The sequence below is a fragment of the Crinia signifera genome, chromosome 4, assembly GCF_055691185.1.
Source record: "Crinia signifera chromosome 4, ASM5569118v1, whole genome shotgun sequence".
In the NCBI taxonomy this organism is placed as follows: Eukaryota; Metazoa; Chordata; class Amphibia; order Anura; family Myobatrachidae; genus Crinia; species Crinia signifera.
The window spans coordinates 183,335,161-183,357,121 of record NC_139220.1 but is presented as its reverse complement, the minus strand read 5'-3'; the positions used below and the strand labels follow the sequence as shown (position 1 = coordinate 183,357,121).

At 42.9% G+C, this 21,961-nt stretch overlaps 1 protein-coding gene and 1 long non-coding RNA gene across 5 annotated transcripts in view; one reads left to right on the top strand and one right to left on the bottom strand.

Moving 5' to 3' along the window:
• The window catches only part of LOC146074715 (uncharacterized), a 78,145-nt gene that overhangs the window by 17,719 nt on the left and 38,465 nt on the right, over window positions 1-21,961 (top strand). The window lies entirely within an intron of this gene.
• The window catches only part of LOC146074714 (mucosa-associated lymphoid tissue lymphoma translocation protein 1-like), a 101,630-nt gene that overhangs the window by 48,038 nt on the left and 31,631 nt on the right, over window positions 1-21,961 (bottom strand). For 2 of the 4 annotated variants that reach the window (XM_083183132.1, XM_083183136.1), the window contains exon 1: window positions 541-679. The exons of the other annotated variants lie outside the window; for them this stretch is intronic. The gene's annotated coding sequence lies outside the window, so the exon portion shown is untranslated. Of the gene's footprint in view, window positions 1-540; window positions 680-21,961 lie in introns of those variants that run through there. 4 annotated transcript variants of the gene reach the window in all.

The following is a 21,961-nucleotide window of genomic DNA, read 5'->3' as shown; positions in this document are numbered from 1 at the left end:
AAATCATTATATGGTTAATGAGTTGCGTATACTGTATATTTCCAGCAGGATGACGATTGGTGATAAAATAGTACAGTATAGATATTTTCATGAAGGTACAGAACTGTCATTTGTTCTACTTCCCCACTCTGTGACGCTGCAGATTTTTGTCCAGCATCACAAATAAATAATAATATATTGATTGTTAAATATCTGGTACAATAACTGTTTTCACTAGTCATTTACACAACTCACAGTGATATTGTTACACTGCTCCGTCACTGGACACTGTAATCACATGTAACTAGTCACTGCCTCTGTGAGAGTAAATTGAGACTAGGACACACCTGCTGATTCCACCTACCGTCTGCACTGTCATGGAATGCTGCAGCTGTTACATTCTATACCAGGGCTGCTCTGAGGAACTGTGACCTTTTGGTAGTACTTACAACTTCACACTCTCTCTGACATAAGCCCCCTGTGTGTCATTATACAGATAAACCCTACAATACATTAGTAGTGCGGGAGACAAAACAAGAGATCGGTGTAGTACACACTCACCCACGGAATGATCTGCCCGGCAGCAATGAGTACAGCAGCTCATGGTGAAACATCCAGCAGCAGTAGCAATAATAACACAAACACTGACTGACTGCTTTCCTTCCTGGTCAGGCTGCATAGTGAGTAAGAACACCATGGGCCAATTACAGTGCTGGAGCCAGAGGTGAAAGTGAAACTGGATTTAATAATAAGCATGTGATTCCTCGGGAAGTCCCTGGCGGCTGCTGTTAAGGAGTGTACACACGGGGAGATTTTGATTAATGGACAATTTTGACTAAGCAATTTTGGGAGAGATTTTGGCTAGATGCACTGGAGATTTTTGACGAAGCGATTTTGTCTAAGCAATGATAGTCTATGATCTAGTCAAAATTTTCTTGCCTGAAGGTTCGTACACACAGGGCAATATGATCGCTGGCAATATATTGCTCAGCAATCGTATTGCTCAGTGTCCCGTTTTCATCTGCGACCAGTGATGGTCGCAGCTGAAAATGACACACTGCCGGGAGAAGAGGCAGGGGAAGTCGCTGGTCGGAGAAGCCCGCATCCAGGGGCTGAAAACGGGAGCGCGCACCCGGTGATTTATCGCTGGTGCACACTCCAATCACAGACCCACCCTGAAATTGCCTGGGAATGCATGCATTTTCCTGACACTTCCAAAAAATGGCTGGTTACCACCATCAATCAGATTGCAGGGTGATTGCAAATAGATTCATCACTTTTTTTTGTCAGTCTATGGCATCCAGTATATGCGCCTCGATCCAGACACATATAGAGTCGTTCTATGGCCAAATGGCCTGCTTTTACAGTTCTTCTAGCAGTGGCTTAAGGACAATTTAAATTTTGTAAGAATCCAGTTGCCTGGCCATGCACAAAAGCTCCTTGTTAACTGTAAAATAGTTGAGTCAACAAATAATATCATGGGTCCTCCAAAATTAGACCTTGATGGCAAAGGGCTTGGCATGCAATGCCAAATAGGATCTATGTATTAGAGTCATTGAAGTTCTTAGTGAGGACATCAACAATGACTTGTTGCGGAATATTGTTAGGGATGACAGGTTGTTGTGTAGACCCCTGTTGTCCAGGTCATTCAGTTGGACTGGAAAAGAGCTCAGTTCCCAGGAATGTTACTTTGTCAACCCACAGAGATCTTGCAGCGTGTCATCAGACTTGGCCTATGTTACATTTAAATCAAAGTGTTTTTGTAATGTCTAATTAACTGTGTATGTCTGTTCAGATGAAACTATCTTTAAATAATTATTGCAGAGACTAAAAGAATTGGAACTGGTTAACCACCAAAGATCAAAAAATATGATGGACTATGACTATGAAGGCGCTTTACAGTCATCAAAACTACAGATACCATGCTTGGCTCTTATTTGTTTTAATGAAGAGCTAACATCACCCTTATTTCACTATGGGGCGACACAGACCTATTTATTGCAAACCCATTTGCGTTTACCTGTTGTACGCAGTCAAGAGAACAGGTCTGAATTAGGACCTTATGTTATTCATTTTTATTGTAATAGATTTCTACGAGAGCAATCTTTTAATTTCTATTTTATAGTTTCCATTATAGCACCCTGCATCTTTCAAAACTGATCATCATCCGTGCCTGGGGTGTCATTCATTGCTGTGGTGCTTCTAGCACAGGTCTGGTCTGTATTTCACTGCTGAAATACAGTCCACACAGTTCTAGAAGCACCACAGCAGACTGTGACAACACAGGCAGGGAAGAGTAATTGCATCTTTTTGGGAGATGCAGGGTGCTAGGCTGAACACTAATTGTATAATAATTTAGTATTATTATAAAAGTATTATGTATCACATAACATTCTGTGGGCAGTGTTCAATGATAAATTACGCGATGTGCAGCAAATCCTGTTTAGGATTCGCTGCACATTCACAGGGTTACGGAGGGCTGCAGCATTCGCTGCCAGCCCTCCCTGTCACCCTATTCAACGCCGCAGGGGCTCACTGCCCCTGACGGCGAATGTTAACCTCTGCGGCGAACGGCGGCAGGCAGGGAGCTGGAAGCCTCCCTGCCTGCCCCAGAATGTGGGGGGAGAGAAGGAGGGCACCCGGGGACACAGGCAGCAGAAGCTGCCCCCCCAGGACAGCTGGCAGGGGACACAGTTAGGGAGCCGCTGCACTGCTCCCACTCGTGCATATGTAATGAGCGGGAGCAGTGTGAAGTGAATATATGAACATGTAATGAGCGGCTCCTGGCCCCTGCTGGCGAATATGTAAAAAAAAAAGTAAAAAAAATGTAAAAAAATTAAAAATGATATATATATTAATGTGCTTCAAGCACATGAATAAAAATAGCATGCCCCTTCACAAAAAAGTTTTTCAGATTTTTTGACCAAAAAAAACCTTTATTTTAAAGGATCACTTTCCAGTTCACCTTTAAAAGATGTTGAATGCAAAACAGTGAATCATGGCGAAAATCATGCTGAAAGCAGTTCTCCATTCTAGCATTGAATACACTCATGGCGAATGCCAGTGAAAACCCCATTAAAATACACCAGCGAATTGCAGCAATCATAAAATGGAGAACTGGCCGGCATTCACTGTTCGCTTTTGGAAAACTGTGAACATTGAATAGGGTGAATCAGATTTTCAGTGAAAAAGATTCACCGCAAGGAGTGCAAACAGCCTGATTTGCTGAAAAAAAAAATGGTGAATCGGGAGAATTGAATACTGCCCTGGAACTATGGCTAGTCCTGTTAATTGTATTTTTAACACTTATAAAACATCTGTATGTGTGACACTTAATACTTCAATAAAATAAAAAATGCATGAAATGATGCCCGTCACTCTCAACATGACGTGAATAGAATGGCTGGGACTTGTAGTCCCACTACAATGTTTTTTACACAACAATGAGCCCGGTGCCCACAGCCCAGGGGCACCGGAGACAGTCCCGGGCTTCAGCCTGGGCAGGATTAACTCTGAAGGGGATCAATAAAATTGTGGGTGGGGGGGGTTTCAGGGTCTGTGACCGGGCTCACCACTCCTCCAGGGTCCTTGCCCAGGCTGACCAGCCACAGGGATGAATGCTTTGGCCAGGGGAACTTGCATAAAAAGTTTCCCCCGGCTATTGGCCGGGGACCCCTACTCATTTTGTACCCCGTATTTTGGGAACTTGCCCTTGTGCTTGGTGCTTGTTTTAGAAATCCTGGGGATCCCCTATGTATTTTGCTCCCCTGAATTTCTAAAACCAGGACAGGTTCTTTGAGCCCGGGGCTGGTTATGCTCAAGAGGGGAACCCCATGCCATTGTTTTTTTTTTCACAAATTGCACATGTGCATTAATTCACACATTTTCATGACTAAAATTTGCACTTTATCGCATCACATCACATTTTTCATGCCTCAATTCGCATCCCATTAAATAGTCAATTTCTAAAAAAAATGTGATTTGAAAACATGCGATATGGTGCGATTTCAGAACCTTACTAAAAATCACATCCTATTACATGTCATCCATAGACTTTATTTAACACCTGCTCGCATTCATAACTTTTGGACTTCCAGTGCTAAGCTTTGCTGGAGACAATGTGGCGATATAGGCCACATATACCATACATTCTGATTGTTGTTGATCTTCTTAACAAAATATTAAATATGAACATTTGTCCTGACCCAGCTTTGGCACTACTCTATGTTATGCATGATGATGTCCATCCTACAAATAAATGTCTTATGCCACAGTGCATGCACATTTGGCTCATCAGTGGAAACAAATGAACCCCCCAACGTTATTGAAAGTTATAAAAAAAAAAAAACAACTTCCACTTCCTCATGGAAACTGAACTAATTCCATATTCTTATTCAGCCATCTCCCCCTTTGTTCATTGGTCCCCTTGGCATATCTATGTTACTGAAGGAGAAACTCAGCTTAAATGAAAATGCCTCTGATTAAAAAGATTGTTACATATTTTTTTTCTCTTTTAGATTTCTACTGTACCTATTTCTTCACTTTAGAAGACCATATATTTTACTGTTTTCATATAAAATGTTCTATACTTACATCTATTGTCTACATTGTTTTTCTCTGTTGTTCAAATGGTATTATTTATGCTATAAATTTTACTGCAATCTTACTGTAATTTTGGATTTTCCTATGCCCCTTCCCTCCCTCCCCTTTTCCCTTTTCCTTATTCTGTACCCCCATGAAAATTTGGTTTCAATAAAAATTATTGATGATAAAAAAAAATTCACTTGAGAGATTGGAAATATATGTTTGGCAGTCTCCAGAGAAGTTGTGGCCGACCTGTGGCTCTTGAGTCACATCCAGCTCTTACTTTATTCACATATGGCTCCCAGCACTGACAGCCTCCACCGAGTATCCGTCCTTGTGAGTAGTGTGCTGACTAGCCGGTGTCAGCAGTGCAATGCAACAGTGTGCCCCATCTGTCCCCCATTCATTGTGTGATAAAGGTAGCAATTGGAAGAGTCAGCAGTACACTCCAGAGTGTTGGGGGCCGGGGATGGTCGCAAGTATACGATCTCCCGTCTACTGGAGCTTCTATATTTGGCCCCTGGAGAAAGGGCGCCCTGTGGATGGGAGGAGGATGGGGGGAGAAGGCAGAGGAGAAGACCCGGCATAGGACACAGTGATACCCACTCCCCCCCCCCTGGCTGGGACAGGGCACCACCACAGCCCCCGCACTGACCCGGCACTGAGGAGATGCGCACGGAGAAGATGGAAGTGACGAGGAGGAGGGGGACCCGGCTCTGGACGTGGAACAGGACCCGGCCACAGGCGTCAGCTCGGCCCCGGCATTGACCTCCAGAGGCTCAGGACGTAGCATAGGACCCGGTCGCAGGCGACCCCCCCCCCATCAGCACCTGGTGGCGGCACCCATCAATGCTCTGGGCGATACACATCTGCCGGCAGCGCCCCCCCCCCCCCAAGGGAGGAGGTAGGATCAGACTATCGGTGGCATGGAACTCAGCCCAGGGAGGGCCCAACTCCAGCCCCAGGCCTCATTGTCACTCCCCAGACCTAAGTGACACTCTCCCCCAGCCCCCCCCCCACCACCACATGTAATGTAATGTATGTCCCCCCCCCTTATCCCTGCTTGATGCTGCACTGTAATCCACAAAATATTCCTAGTCTGCACAAACACACATGGCCAATAAAGTTGATTCTGATAAGAGTGGTAGAGATAATCACTTAGAGTATGATATGTATGCCGCTGACTATATTTATGTGAAATAACCACATCGTTTAAATAATGCTGTTTGACCCATGGTATCAAGGGGGGGGGAAAGGATGTTCCCGATTTTAGGGATAAGACAATTATAGTGACTATCAGCCCATTATGGTGTGTCTATAATAAGAGGGTATAATCATATCTGGACCACCAATGTTGTTGTGCCATACACAGACTACCTCCAATAGGTGTATGAGGTGCTCAATAATTTATATTAAAACCAATCTAATTACTGTGGTGCTGTAAGACACTCATTAGAGTGATATAAAAGGCATTTCTGATACAGAAAATAAAGCCTGTGAAGAACTGTGAAATAGTTTAAGAACACCTATTGGTTGTCTCTGTATGGTTAAGTGATGCTATCCCCTCGGGATTTATGCCTATGTACATTTTTAAAATACCCCCCACGTGAACTTTTCATTGAGCCCAGATGGACTCATGGTTTTCAGTTCAAAAATCCATCGGGTTTCAAGCTGTAACAGCTTGCCTGCCCTATCCCCTCCCTCATGTGTACGTGATCAATGATTTGATGTTTCAAATCATTGATAGAATGTCCCTTCTCCACAAAATGTCTGGCCACTGGTTGCTCCGCAATTTTGCCCTTTCTTTTGTCAGGAATGGCTGCATTGATGGCCAATTGGTGCAGAGCCATTCTTTCCCGGAATGTTCTGACCGTTTTGCCAACATATTGCAGTAGGCACAGACAGGTGATAATGTATACGACATGTGTTGTTGTGCATGTTACCACATGCCTAATTCGGAACTCCTTCTCTCCCGATTTATCCTTAAAGGTGGGCCCTGTGGTCATATGTGAACAGGTGGTGCAGCCCAAGCACTTATAGCAGCCTGTTTTCTTCTTTAAAAAGCTGCCCTTCTGAGTGTCCTTGGTGACTTGTCCATAATTGGTGATATCCGTATGTACGACCCATATCTTTAATATTGCTGCTTCTCATGTGGCATATCATAGGTCTGGTTGTTTTCAACGATGGTAACGGCGGGTCACTGGACACTAGCGACCATAGAGCTCTAGAGGCCCTCGGGAGTATCGGACTGGCTGTGGTGTACTTGCACGTCCATGGTATTGTATCCTCTTTGTTTCTTGTTTTGGGAATAAGTAAGGTTTCCCTGGGTATTTCCATAACCCCTTTTTTTCGCTCTATTTAGGAGTCTACGCTCGTAGCCCCTTTCTTCGAATTTGTGTTGAATCTTGTCCAGTTCGGCTCCCAATGTGGATCTGTCACTGGTGATCCTGGCCACCCTCATAAATTGAGACTTAGGAAGACCCTCTTTTAGTGCTCCTAAATAGAGCGAAAAAAGGGGTTATGGAAATACCCAGGGAAACCTTACTTATTCCCAAAACAAGAAACAAAGAGGATACAATACCATGGACGTGCAAGTACACCACAGCCAGTCCAATACTCCCGAGGGCCTCTAGAGCTCTATGGCCGCTAGTGTCCAGTGACCCGGCTTTACCATAGTTGAAAACCCTACTTTTATTCAAATATTCCTTACTATACCAGTTTGTTAGTTCATCAATCTGGTTATATCACACTTCTGGTGTTGACTGTTTACTTGCATATAAGAATTAGAATTTTTGCTCTTTCTAAAGTTTTTTTGAATACCTGATTGTCTTTACTATAAATCGACAAGTCTAAAAATGTGATTTCAGTGCGGCTAATATTGGGGCTAATGAACTTGATATTAAAACTGTGTAATAGAAGATAAGTGACTTTGTGCACTGACAGCTTAACAGTGAATATCTCCCAATATGACACCCTCTTAATCAATATATGTGGGGTGAATACATAGAAATCAACACAACTCTCCTTGTCTCACGTGTCTTTGCCTACTAGAGGCTCGTCATTGAAAACATGTATAATGGAGCCATATGAAAGATAAAGAAGTCGATATAGTGTAATATTGTCACGATTAAAAATTTAGAAATACAATAGTAAAAATATACAATAAAACAACAGTTAACTGTAATGAATAAATGAATGGGTCAAACAAAACTCCTAACCTTGTGCCTTAGTATATTATGAATGGAGGTTTACCACATGCTGGTGAGTAAAAGTGCCTGTAGAATGATCTTTTTTTCTTAGGTGTTCCTAGTTCTTCAGAAAAACCACACCTTCAGATGCTTAAACTGCAAAAGCAATGGGAGCCTTCTTTCACAAGTGACACACTCCAGTCCTCTGCTGCAACGCATATCGGGAACCTTCTGTCCCTTCCTCAGACAGTATTGATTACTGCCTGAGGAAACAGATGGGATATCGCATGCAAAGTATTTTTTTTGTACATTACCTGTCCAGAGCAAAAAAGCGGGCAACGAAAATAGTCAAGGACCAACTACATCATGGCCATGGCTTGTTTATCCTGCTGCCATCAGGCAGACGCTACAGGGCTATTCCCAACAGGTACAGTAGAAGCCTAAAAAGTTTCTTTCCTCAAGCGGTTCACCTGTTGACACGTGAACTCATGAACACCTCACTGTCTAGTCACGCCTTAACCCTTTGCACATAATCTAACACGGTGTCCCCTCGGAATAACTTTATATATGACATGTACATGTTCCCCCACCTGTTTACATTGTTTATAGTTTATACTGTATGCTGTTTACTTGTTACCCACCTGGCTGCTGCACAGCAAATCAAACAAAATCCTAGTATACGCAAGTATACCTGGCCAATAAAGCTGATTCTGATGTATGGGGGTCTTTTGCCCTTTGTCTCACCAATGTCTTTCCTACCCTTTTCCCTAGTACTTGTCTTCTTGCCTGTAGTGTAACTACAATATTTGGGTACTTGTTTCCTAGCACGGCGCCACTGATTTTAATTTTATTGTTAGCGGCCGCAAAAATCACGTCGATCGCATCGCATGCCAACCAAATCGCATGCGATGCGATCGACACGATTTTTACATTGGAATCAATGTAAAATGGTCCCTGAGACCCAATTTTACATTGATTTAAATGTAAAAAGCCCCAAACCCCCCCATTTTGATAGCAAACCCCCCCAAAGCCCCAAACCCCCCCCCCGCGATGGGTGAAATGGCCCTCCATTGTTAACGCCACGCTTTGGGCTCGGTGGCTCGCTGTGCTCGCCACACTATATAAAATCAACTCCACGCCGACGTGGATAGTGGGGGTATGAAAAGGTCGGAGGACGCATACCGCCCCCCCATGCGGGCTGGCTGCGCTCGCCACACTTCGGGGTGGCATTAACAATGGGGGGCATTAACCATATTTAATACCCATGAGGGGGCATATACAATGAGAAATTGGCCATATTGGCCCTTTTCCCATTGTTCCCTATGTAAAATCGCGTTGATCGCGTCGATAATATATTATAATGGCATGCGACCGACGCGATCAACGCGATTTTAACTTTAAAACTCAATTAACATTGTTCTCTATGGGAAAATCGTGTTGATCGCGTCGGTAGCATCACGGCCCATTATAATGGCCCGCGATGGACGTGATCAACGCGATTTTCTCTTTACCGGCAATTAAAGCTGGAAATTGACAGAAAATCGCATCCATTGTGTCGATCGCATGCCTTAAGTACCTTAACTTAAGGCATGCGATCAACCCTGACGGGCGCCGTGCTAGGAAACAAGTACCAATATTTGTATTTATGATTTGTTCTCCTAAGATACTGTAGTTCACTAATGTACATTTAATTTATGCTGCATAGTACAAATATTATTATTATTATTATTATAAATAAGAAGAGGGTGGAATAAATTCCATACTGAATTAAGAAGAGGATTCTTCACCATTAGAGCAGTAAAATTCTGGAACTCATTGCCGGTGGGGAAGATTACAGCAACTACTGTTAATGAATTTAAATCATAACTGGATACATTTTTGGCCACTAAGGGAATCCTATAGATTTGACTTACTCAAGTCAGTAGTTAAGGTCCTTACACACTAGGCGACTATGCCCAGCGTGTATGGACAGCGATGATCACGTTCATCGCTGGGGGGAAAGCCGCTCAGTGCATACACACTGAGCGGCTTTCCCCCTGCCCGGCACCAACGGAGGGGGGGAGGACGGCTTGCATAGCAGAGCGCTATGCAAAGCCGTCCTGAAAGCCACTCATCAGCTGGTATAACCAGCAGATGAACGGCTTTCCCAGCGATGTTGCGGGAGCGCGCAGCAGCGCTCACCGCTCATCGCCGGGCCATACACACTGGGCGGCTTTGAGCAAAGTCGCCCAGTGTGTATGGGCCTTTACAAGTTAGATAGGTTGAACTCGATGGACTAGTGTCTTTTTTCCAGCCTTAATTACTATGTTACTATATGTGGTAAAGTAGGTGAAACAAAGGGTTTTGTGATACATAATTGTAAGGATTGGACAAATTTGGGATAGACTGGTAAGGTAGGAAACATTATAGAGCTATGGCTGGGCAGTATACAGGTTACATAGTAATTGCTTGGAAATTAAAAGTTAAAGTAAGGCTGGGGCCACACATAGCTGTACCCACTTTGCCGCAAGGAGGCTGTGTGGGGTCACACACAGCGGTGGGGCTGGATCCTGCAGAACAGGATTCGGCCACTGCTGACCAGATTTCTAGCGCTACAGCCGCAATGTGAACACATACATTGCAATGTATGTGTTCTTGCCGAAATCCTTCTTTCCCGCCTTCTACCTCAGGGTACCACCCGTAAGCTGCAGCCCCTCCTCTAATGGTTGGGCGGCCGCATAGGAGCCTGTGTGCAGGCTCCTTGCTGCCAAGCTGTGCCACTATGTGTGTCTGCATTTCTATCTCTTCTCTTTACAGAGTGTTGTGTGAACTGATAGTACTGATAAGGCTGAGCAAAACTACTGTAACTGAAGTGCAGTATTTGCCCAACCTGCGTTTGCTTAATTTTTACAGGGAAGATTTATTAGTGGGCCTCCATCAATCTGTAATCTGATTTTGACTCTGATCCAGATGAATGTTCTTAATGGATAAGATAGATGTTTAGGTGGTGCTAAAAAAGTGTAGACATTCAAGCTGACAATTGTGATCTGAACAAAATTTGCTGTTCAGAACTTTTGTTTTTGCTCCACAAACTAAGATTTCCTGGAACAGAAAGTAGGATGTGGTCTGGTGGTACTGTATGTGAAGAACTGAGATGCAACAAACACTTCTGAGAGGAAAAGGAAATACTATAGAAAGCAGTAATAAAATGAGGAAATGTGGGAACTATATAAAAGTGAGAAAAGAACACCGAGCTCTTGTCTCGCACCTTTTTGCAGAAATACAATTATTCATGCTATCTGGTTTAGAGGATGATTTTTTTTTGTGTTATAAACAAATATGTGGTAATCCACTGTATATATTATTACAATGATTGGAGCCAAAATGTGGGATTTCTTAGCGGGTTGGCAGTAAACATTAGAACTAACATTAAAATGTGTTCTGATATAATCTGCTTGCAAGAGACCCATCTGTGTGGAGAAAAATTGTTGTCTTTAAAAAGTCCATGGATAGCGCGAGCCTTCCATGCACCTTTTACCACATCCTCACAAGGGGTCGCCATTCTCATAAAAAAAACTGTGGTATATGAGCACATTTCGGTCCAGATTGATCAGAATGGCCGCTATGTTTTTATAGATGGACTGGTCAGTACAGTTAGGTTAAGCTTGTTAACAGTATATGTCCCCCCACCGTTCAAATTCGATGTATTAAGAGCTGCTCTGGAATTTATTGCAGCTAGGCCTGATAATCCATTTATTTGTTTAGGCGATTATAATAATGTGATGAACTATGGGCTGGATATATGGAGCCCCAGAAGGGGAAGCCCGGAGGGGAGAAGTAATTTTGCCAAGTTTACTGATGAAGGGGGGGCGTGGCCACGGCAGCGCGCGAGTGAGGGAGGTAATGTGCCGGCTCTCCTACATGTGAAAGAACGGCTTCCTAACGCCCAGACCCACATGCGATGATTACCGTGTCTGGGGTGATCTGAGACGGCGTGTGTCATAGAGGCCAGTCGGAGCTTCGTTTAGCGCTGCATCCGTGAAGTTCGCAGCATATTCCAGCGGCTGGAAGAGGACGGTGCTGCGGCGTGTGACGCCTGTCCGGCTGGCCGCGTATTTCCTGCCTGACCCTTGGTGCGACCTCTGACGCTCACCGGGAGACGCGACAGCGGCTGAAAGCAGTCAGACGGCAGCTAGAAAGCTGCTAGCACGGAGCGAGCAGCGGAGAGAAGGCGGCTGTAAAGATTAAAAGCAAGGGGGAACCCTGTGGCTAGAGACACGGGTCCTGCTGGAACTGCACCTGAGTGGAGGACTGTGTTGGGCTACCCACCTGACTGCGATACCAGCCACAGCGGTAAATCTGAACCACCTTGGGAACCTCTTTATTATACAGGACAGATCCTCCTCCTCGACCCACGGTAGCGGTCAAAAAGGTTGGTGGTGGTAGACAGGTGGGGACACACCAGAAGTTTAGAGACAAGCAAGTCTCTCATTTAACGCATAGCCATTATTGCTGAACAATCTTTCACACAGAGACTGCCACCTAATTATATATAATACTATTGTTCCCATCTATGGGTCAAGGCGCTCCTGGCAGAGAGTAGGGGGACCAAAAAAGGCAGAATAAATATATAAACGCCTACTGTGACTGTCGTGTGCCTTCTATCTCTTTTCATCAAAGACTGCCATATGAACCCTATATAAACCTATGTGTGGGGACTTGTGTTTTTGGTAATGGCAGGAGGGGTATGAATTGCATAAACAAGGAAATAAGCAGATACATGGGTGAACGGTGTCTGCTTTTGCTGCCGCAATACTGCGCATAAACACGGTTCAGTATCCGTTTGCATAGAAACTGCATATCAGCCTAGACTGGGGCTCTGTGTTTTCTGCAAAGACAAGTGTGACATAAACTACAGGAAGAGGCGAATAAGCCTGCATTAAAGTGAACTGTGCCTTAGTAATTCTCATCCAGGTCCGGTCAGTGACTGTTATACGAACTATACCTAACTCTGCAAAACTTGAAACGGGTCTCATTGGCCCTGGTAATAACTAGAGGGTACAGAAAGCTCTAGAGTCTCTACTCTCGTCAGCTGGTAAAGAGAAAAAATAATCTGGAAAAATAGAACAACCGTGCCTCGTTGTCACCCCGTCTGTGATTCTCCCCTTCTAAGAAAAAGAAAAGCAAGGGGAAAAAAAAAAGAAAAAAAAAAGCACGAAGGGGGAAGGTGGGGAGGAGGGAGGTGAGAAAGGAAAGAGACGGGGTTTTTTTTTTTTTTTTTTTTCTATCTTCTGTGCAACAAATAATATAAAAGATGGGTAAAACAGGCCAAAACACGGCCGCAGCGCGGCTGGAGAAATATGCCCGCTCCCAGACACAGACTGGGAACAGTTCCCAGTTAACTACTCCTCAGACAACTCCTGCTAAGGGATCTAAGGACCCGCAACCAACTGATGTTACTCTGCAGCAGGTATTAGAAGCCGTCAACACTTGTGAATCTCGGCTTTCGGAACAAATAATGAAGGTCCAACCCGACATAATGTTGCTGAGAAACGATGCACAGAAGACACGGGAAAGGGTCACAGAGATAGAAGGCCAAGTCTCCTCAGTGGAGGATGCAATGGTCCCCCTTCAATCTCAATTTAAAACTTTGGCAGTACAAATGGCGGATATGTGACATAAAATGACAGATTTCGAGGGGAGACTTCGTCGCAATAATATCAGATTCATTGGCTTTGAAGAACGGGCGGAGGGCAGCCAGCCAGAAATTTTTTTGGAGGAATGGCTGATACAAGAATTTGGGAAGGAGGCCTTTTCCGCACAATTTGCTATCGAAAGAGCCCATCGAATTCCAGCACGCCCCGCCATCCCAGGAGGTCCTCCCCAGACCATTATTGCCAAGATTTTACACTTCAAAGACCGCGATTGTATTCTACGTTTAGCACGGCTTAAACCCAATTTTGGTTATAAAGGGAAAAGAATCTCAGCATTCCCGGACTTCCCGATCGAGATCCAAAAAGAAAGAGCAAAGTTCAGAGAAATAAAGTCAAGGCTCAGGGAGTTGGACATTAAATATTCAATGTTATACCCATCTAAATTAAGGATCAAAGTAAATGGAGAGACAAAATTCTTTTTTTCCCCAGGAGAAGTAGCCGAATGGTTGGACAGATCCTATCCGGGCAGGAGACAAATGTACAACCTCCAGCAAAGACTGGAGACCTGATGGAATGCGTTTCTTCCTTTCTTCGTTTATGTTCATAGCATATAGCTAAACGGATACTATGGACACATGATTTAATCCTGGTGTTGTTGTTGTTTTCCTTTTTTTTTTTCTCTTTTCGCTTCTTTTCTTCGTTCTTTTTCCTCTTTTCTTCGGATGTGAGATGGGGGGGAGGGGTAGGATAAGATATAAAACTATACAGAAATGGAGAGCCGGCCGCGCGTTTGGTGGCTATTAACTAAGTGCTCCTTGGAGGATATAGGAGGATAGTAAGGGAAGGGGGGGGGGGATTGGGAATTTAGGTACACCTGGGGGCTCAGGAGGTACAGGGTGGGGGTGGGGGGAAGGGGTACATGTTGTATATGTTGTGTCAGGATGTTTTGGTTCGGTCTAAGCACTATGAAAAAACAGGAACGCAATTAGAGATACTGTATGAGATAGAGGTTATTAAAACGACAAACAGAAACCGGAAAGTAGGGGCGGGGACTATACCAGATAAAAACATGTTTTGATGATTAAACTACTTACGTGGAACGTTAGGGGTCTCAATAACAAAATCAAAAGGGCATTAGTATTAAATCACTGTAAAACATTAGAGGCCGAAATCATATGCCTCCAAGAAACCCATTTAAGTAGGGATCGGGTAATGGCCCTAAAACGCCCATGGTTAGGCGCAGTTTTTCACGCCCCGTTTACATCCACATCTAGAGGGGTGTCAATACTGGTGAAGAAATCGGTTAACTTTGTAAGTAGAACGGTTAAAGCGGATCCAGGTGGCAGATTTATTTTTATTGAATGTAGCATTGACCATGTTGATTTCTGTCTGATGAATGTTTATATCCCTCCGCCATTTTCATATGAGGTATTAAGGGCCGCGGTTGATTTCTCTATTTTATATCCTGAGAACCATGTGATATGTCTTGGAGACTTCAATAATATCCTTTCTCCGCAGTTCGATCGATGGAGTAGGGTAAACAGCGAACCTCATAATAGCAAGAACAGATTCGCAGAATTTATAGAAGGGATAGGATGGAAGGACCCATGGCGTATTAGATATCCAGACCTGTCCCAATTCTCTTGCTATTCAGCAACCCATAGGAGTTTCTCCAGAATAGACATGATGCTAACCTCAGATAAAATAATTAATAAAATTGTGCATATAGAGTATAAAGCGCGTGGAATTTCAGATCACTCCCCCTTAATAATACATATGGATCTGGAGAAATCGGTGGGTTATCGATCATGGAAGCTCCAACCGCTTTGGCTGTCAAAATTTAACTCAGATGAGATTGAAAGAGAAATGATGGTTTTCTTTGAAAACAATGAAGGATCCACCTCAAATACGTGTCTATGGGACGCATTTAAGGCCTTTTTGAGAGGCATATTCATCAAAAAAATCTCTTTCCTTAAAAAAGAACATAGGAAGAGTGCTCACAAGCTGGAAGTACATATGATGCAGCTTGAGGCAGTATACCAATTTAGCAAAACAGATATAGATTGGAGTAAGTGGCAAAAAGCTCAAGGTGATTGGCTGGAGTATATGCAGGATATAAATAGCCGACGGCTTATTTCAAGTTCGCACCATTGGTATTCGAACTCTGACAAAGTTGGTACATTTTTGGCATATTTAACAAAACAGGATAGACCATCAAATATAATATTTAAAAATGAAGATGGAATCAGAAGAAATTCTGACTTCCACTCCCAAAATTGTGGATGAATTTGTCCAACACTACAAGACAGTGTACCAATCCCACATAACAAAAAACCCGGAGGAAATAGAGATTTTTTTAAAAGAATTAGATATCCCACAACTTTCATTTGAAGCCAAAGCTCTCCTGGACGCCCCTATAGAAATGGCGGAGGTAGAAAAAGTAATCAGATCCCTGCCTACAGGGAAAGCCCCAGGTCTGGACGGGCTGCCAGGAGAGGTTTATCAAAAGTTTGAGAGAATTCTGGCCCCACGGCTTGTCAAAGTTTATCAAAATATGATGAAAGAAGATGAGGTACCACCTTCAATGGCAGAAGCCTCCATCGTAGTCATACCTAAAAGGGGTAAAGATTTGATCAGGGTGGACTCATACAGGCCGATTTCGCTAATTCCAACAGATGCTAAAATTATCGCAAAAATCTTGGCTAACAGACTGAGCAGCGTCATCCAAAGTATAGTCCACCCTGATCAAACAGGGTTTATGAGTGGAAAGTCCACAATGATAAATCTAAGGAGGGCATTCTCATACATCCAATATGCTAACAAAGTGGGGTTAGATGCTGCGTTGGCCTCATTCGAGGCCAACAAAGCATTTGACTCCGTGGAATGGAGTTATCTTTGGGGCACCCTTGAGGCATTTGGATTTGGTCCATCCTTTATTAAATGGCTAAAGTTACTGTATAGAAACCCAAGTGCACGCATATCTATAAATGGGTTTACATCTGACCCTTTCTTATTGAATAGAGGGACCCGTCAAGGGTGTCCTCTCTCACCTTATATTTTCGCGATAGCCATTGAACCGTTGGCACGCCTACTAAGATCCAGGCTGAATTGCCAGGGGGTGGGATTGGATAGGAGCTTCGATTTGATTTCCTTATATGCAGACGACCTCCTGGTCAGCATGGCCAGGCCCGAAAGGGATCTGCAAATGATAGTTGAACAGATTAAAACCTTCGGGGAATTTTCTGGGCTTACCATCAACTGGAGCAAATCCCACCTACTGGCAATAGGTAAGGATTGGTTAGAGGATGAACAAGTAAATACGTCCCTGGAAAAAGTAAATAGCTTTAAATATTTGGGGATTGTAATGTCCAGACACCCAGAAGAATATCTGAGAGATAATCTTATACCAGTGTTGGGGGAGGTTAGGAAGAAATGTATATGTTGGGTAAAATTCCCTCTGACACTAATCGGCCGGATTAATTTAATAAAGATGGTCATATTACCTAAGATCCTGTACATACTCCAGCATTCGCCAATATACATTAAAGACAACTTTTTTAGAAATCAAAATACCATAATATCTGCCTTTATATGGGGTAATAAAAGACCTAGAGTCAAACTAGCCACTCTTTGGAGAACAAAAGAAAAAGGGGGACTTGCACTACCGAACTTTAAAAATTATTATTATGCAGCCCAAATGGCACAGATAAAAACATGAGTTAAGACAGATGAAGCAACCAAGGAATTGAACAGTTTGATAAATAGTGTTGACAGGAGGATAACTCCCCTACAGATGCTGTTATCTGATAGAACATCTAGAGTGTCTCCTCCCATAATTAACCAGGCCATCAGAATATGGAGAATAGTCTGTAAACAGGATAAATACACAGGGGTGGATCCAGAGACCTCTTTCCTAACCTTAACAACAGTTCAAGCAGTCAGGGAACAGCAGGGTGGGAAAATATGGCTAAATTATGGCATATGCACAGTAGGCCAATTCTACCAAGAGAAAAACATTAAGTCATACGAGCATATGCAGGCTGAATACGGACTACCCAGAGAGATGTTCTTTAGGTTTTTACAAGTTTGGAGTGCAATGACCCAGCATAGTGGAGGAAGGGAAGGGTGGTTGGAGGAAACCCCAATTAACAAATTTATCCAACAAATATCCCATCAGAAACAGATCTCCAAACTATATGGATATTCGCAGACTATTGTCAACAATGTAAACCTACACCAGGTTAGGCAGAGATGGACCGGGGATATCCCAAATTTAGATGCAAGGGATCGGCAGGTAGCTCTTGCCTATCCAGGAAGGGCGACGAACTCCACAAGGACACAACAAGTCCAGTTTAATATATTACACAGGACATATATAACCCCGGTTAGGCTAAATAAAATGAATAGCTCCAAAAAAGATAAATGTCCAAAATGTGGGGAAGGGGGGGCCACGTTTTGGCACTTATTGTGGGCCTGTGAAAAGGTGAGATGTTTCTGGGAAAAGATATGCCAGGTCATTTGTGGCTTGGAGATTTCTCGAAATGCCCTATCAGAAATAAATTTAGTGCTGGGGGTATGACACAGAGGAAATGTCCCTAGAGAGGTGGGAGCCTTGCTACTAAACCTCACAGCACTGGCCAAGCTAGTTATAGCACGCAACTGGATGGCAACAAATGGCCCAGTAGTAGAGGAATGGATTAATCAAGTAAATATCACGTATGAACACGAAAAATTCATCTATGCTTCGAGAAACTCTAGCACTAAATTCTATGCTATTTGGGAAACTTGGCATAGATCTCAACACTTTAAAGTACAAGGAACACTTAAAATGACACGTTAAGAAAAGTATAGCATATAAGTCACTTAAGTATAAAAGGGGGGGGGAATATATAAACTAATATTTTGGTTTTCACCTATAGATTGGAAGCGATGAAGTATTAGGACACTGGAATCAACTAAGACATAATACAAGTGGGGGAGGGTAGGTTGGGAGGGGGGGGGGAACACATAACACAGGTCACTTTCATTACAACCGATATTGTTCAATATGTTGCTACGTAGATACACACTTATATTTACTTTTTCGTTTTAATTTTCTATTTCTTTATTTTTCTATAAGAGGTATTCGAGGCCAGCGATTGGCTAGTTATAAAAGTTATGGGCCTGATTAATGGTAGGTCAATAAGTGGGAAATCTGTGAGGGCTAGTAAGTTGTTACGCATAAACCAATGAGGGTCAATAGTCTTGTAGTAGTAGTAGTAGTGTCCAAACAATCTCAAGCAGATATAAACATATACATATGAATTTAGAAATCAACAAGACAGCTTAGAATGAATATTATAGACTACCCCGCCAGGAATAAGAAAATTGGCAGATTGTCGTTCTTTCTATCTGGTTTTAACTCAGTATCTCTTAAGAGGAAGTGTGCTTATGTCGTATAGCGTAAATTCCTTTTATCTATGTAATTGTTATGTATGTAAGTGTATGTCTCAAAAATGTTTGTCTGTTTTTTGTATAAATAAAAACTTAATAAAAAAAAAAGTTTACTGATGAAGTAGGCTGGTATGAGATCTGGAGAGAAAAGTTTCCGGAGAAGCGTCAATACTCATGTTACTCGCCTACTTTTAATAACTTTTCAAGAATTGATATGTTCTTTTCATCCAGAGATCTACTCAATAAAATACAAATGGATCCAGAACCCTGCTGAGGCCACCAGTACTGGAGGTTCCATCCAGCATGGTTGTCTCAGCTGGGCGATCTAGGCGATGTGACAATGAAAATTGACGGCTTCTTTGGAATGAACATTAACTCCACTAAAGCAGCAATTGTTTGGGAATCCTTTAAAGCCTTCTTAAGAGGTATAATGATTTAAAAAATTGCCCAGGTGAAAGCAATACTGCAAAAAATAGCATTGTCGTTAGAGGCAAAAATGATGAACTTAGAGCAAAATTTTTTATTACAGTAGGAGCTCCTTTGGCCATGGCTAGCCATGGCTAGCCATGGCTATTCTATTGTTCTCAGCTGCAATACGTATTGTATTGCAGCTGAGAACAATAGAATAGCCATGGCCAAAGGAGCCAATGGCCATGGCTAGCCATGACCAAAGGAGCAAAGATGAAACTTGCTCCTACTGTAAGTCAAACCGAACCAAGTAAACAAGAATGGTTGGTCGCACAACGCGCCTGGGTGACACACCTACAAGAAATGGCAAAATGCAAGCTGTTAAAGGATTCCCACAAAATGTCTTTGAATTCAGATAGAGCAGGAAAACTTTTGGCATTTATGGCTAGAGTGGACAAACCCTCTAATGTAATTCCTAAAATATATACAAATACAGGTGAAATAGTTACCGATACACCAAAGGTGGTAGATGTGTTTGTGACTCATCTAGCAGAAACATATAAATCCCAAAATACACAGGGGATTCTTGATTGTAATAAATACCTACATAATCTTGAACTTCCTATGTTATCCCCCGAAGCCAGGGAATCACTAGAACAGCCCTTCAGGCTAGCAGAGATTGAAGGTGCAATAAAGGGACTCTCGGCCGGTAAGGCGTCTGGGATAGATGGCCTGCCAGCAGAGTTATATAAGGCATTTGAGCGTACTAGCACCAAGGCTATTATATTTTTTTCGAGAATTGGAAAATGAGGCCGCGCTATCTCAGTCTATGACAGAGGCCGTTATTACGGTAATACTTAAAAAAGGAAAAGACCCACTTAGGGCGGAGTCATATAGGCCAATTTCCCTATTAACGGTGGATGCCAAGATATTCGCAACTGTTCTAGCTAACAGATTAAACAATGTAATAGATGAAATTATCCATCCAGATCAGCATGGATTTAGGAGGGGTAAGTCCACCGCAATAAATTTACGCCGGGTATTTACCTACCTACAAACTGGAAAGATCACCATTACTGAGATAGCGGTGGCCTCATTTGATGCCAATAAGGCCTTTGATTCACTGGAGTGGCCTTACCTGAAAAACACACTAGACGAATTTGGCTTCGGACCACGATTTGTAAATAGGGTTTTTGCTATCTACCAGAGCCCCACTGCTAGAGTTTCCATCAATGGGTTTGTCTCAGAATTATTTCCCTTATATCGCGGTACGAGACAGGGATGCCCACTCTCCCCCACCTTATTCGCGGTGGCCATTGAGCCAGTTGCGTGTAAGCTCAGGAAAAACTTCTATGAAAATAAAGCGGGGGACGGGGGTGAGGTGGGCAGCCTTGTCTCGTTGTACGCAGACGACCTACTAGTGGGCATTTCTAATTATAAGAAAGACCTTCCTCAGGTAATGGTTATTCTCCAGGAATTTGGATCCTATTCGGGTTTAATAATAAACAGGAACAAGTCTTTTTTGATTGTAGAAGAAAGAGTGGGTAAATCGGAGAATATACCAATTGGCGAAGGGAATATCACCAGAATAGACAAATTTAACTACCTAGGAGTCGTAATTTCTAAGGACCCAAAGGAGTATGTAATAGATAACATCTTATCACTGATCGATGAAATAAAAACAAAATGTAAAAACTGGCTGAAACCCCTGACAATTATGGGAAGGGTCAACCTAATAAAAATTATAATTTTACCGAAAGTACTCTATGTATTACAACATTCTCCCATATACCACAAAAAAAGAATTAGGAATCAGACTTATCCGGCGCTTGGAGTCTTGATTACACCTGGATCTCTCCGGTGACAATTTACATAGAAATAAGAAAAAAGTGTGCAATAGTGAAGTACGTTTTTTTAAAGCACTTCCAATTTAATACATTTCTCATTAAAATATAATTAAAAACACACATAAAAAATCTCAATTACACAAAGCAATTAGCACTGTTTTAAAGTGCATAGGCGGAATCCAGAATGAGAAAGTACTGAGAATTACCGGGTAAGTGGGAACTGATACACGGAACAGTCCAAAAACAGCTTAAATGTGCAGTCCTATGGAGTATATCTGCTGGGCTCCAGGTCCTGTCACGATCCCCCGGGTATCAGTCTGTCTCGTCAGTCCATATGCATATAACACCAACGCGTTTCTTCCTCTTAACGGAGGACTTTTTCAAGGTATACTTGTCATGAGCATACAGTCTGTTTAAATACCTAATCCTTCCCGCGCCCCAGCTGGACTCTAATTAATTCAGCAGAAGACTACCAGTCCCATAGTCCTTTGCTGGGACGCGGGCTTCCTGTTTCCGTCCGGCGACAGTATTCAGGGTAACCACGGCAACCACTGACTCACTGACGCAGCAAAGGTCGGGTGCCGATACGTCACTTCCGCTCCGTCACTTCCGTTTTGAGCGCAACTTTTAGAATGGAGAGAAACTTCATATCCCAGCAGCCTTTTTAAATGCTGCCGTCCTCCATCTTTGTTGTTTACGGTTGCTAGGCACTATTTTACTATGTGCCGCACGTAATGGCTTTGCAGAATTTCTCTGTTTTTGATCTGTACACAAATAAATATAGATTAATACAGAGTAAATACCGTGTATAAAATCAACATATATATTTAAAATATGAAGTGCATTTTGCAAAGACCACATATTAAAAACTTTCTATATGTTACAATCA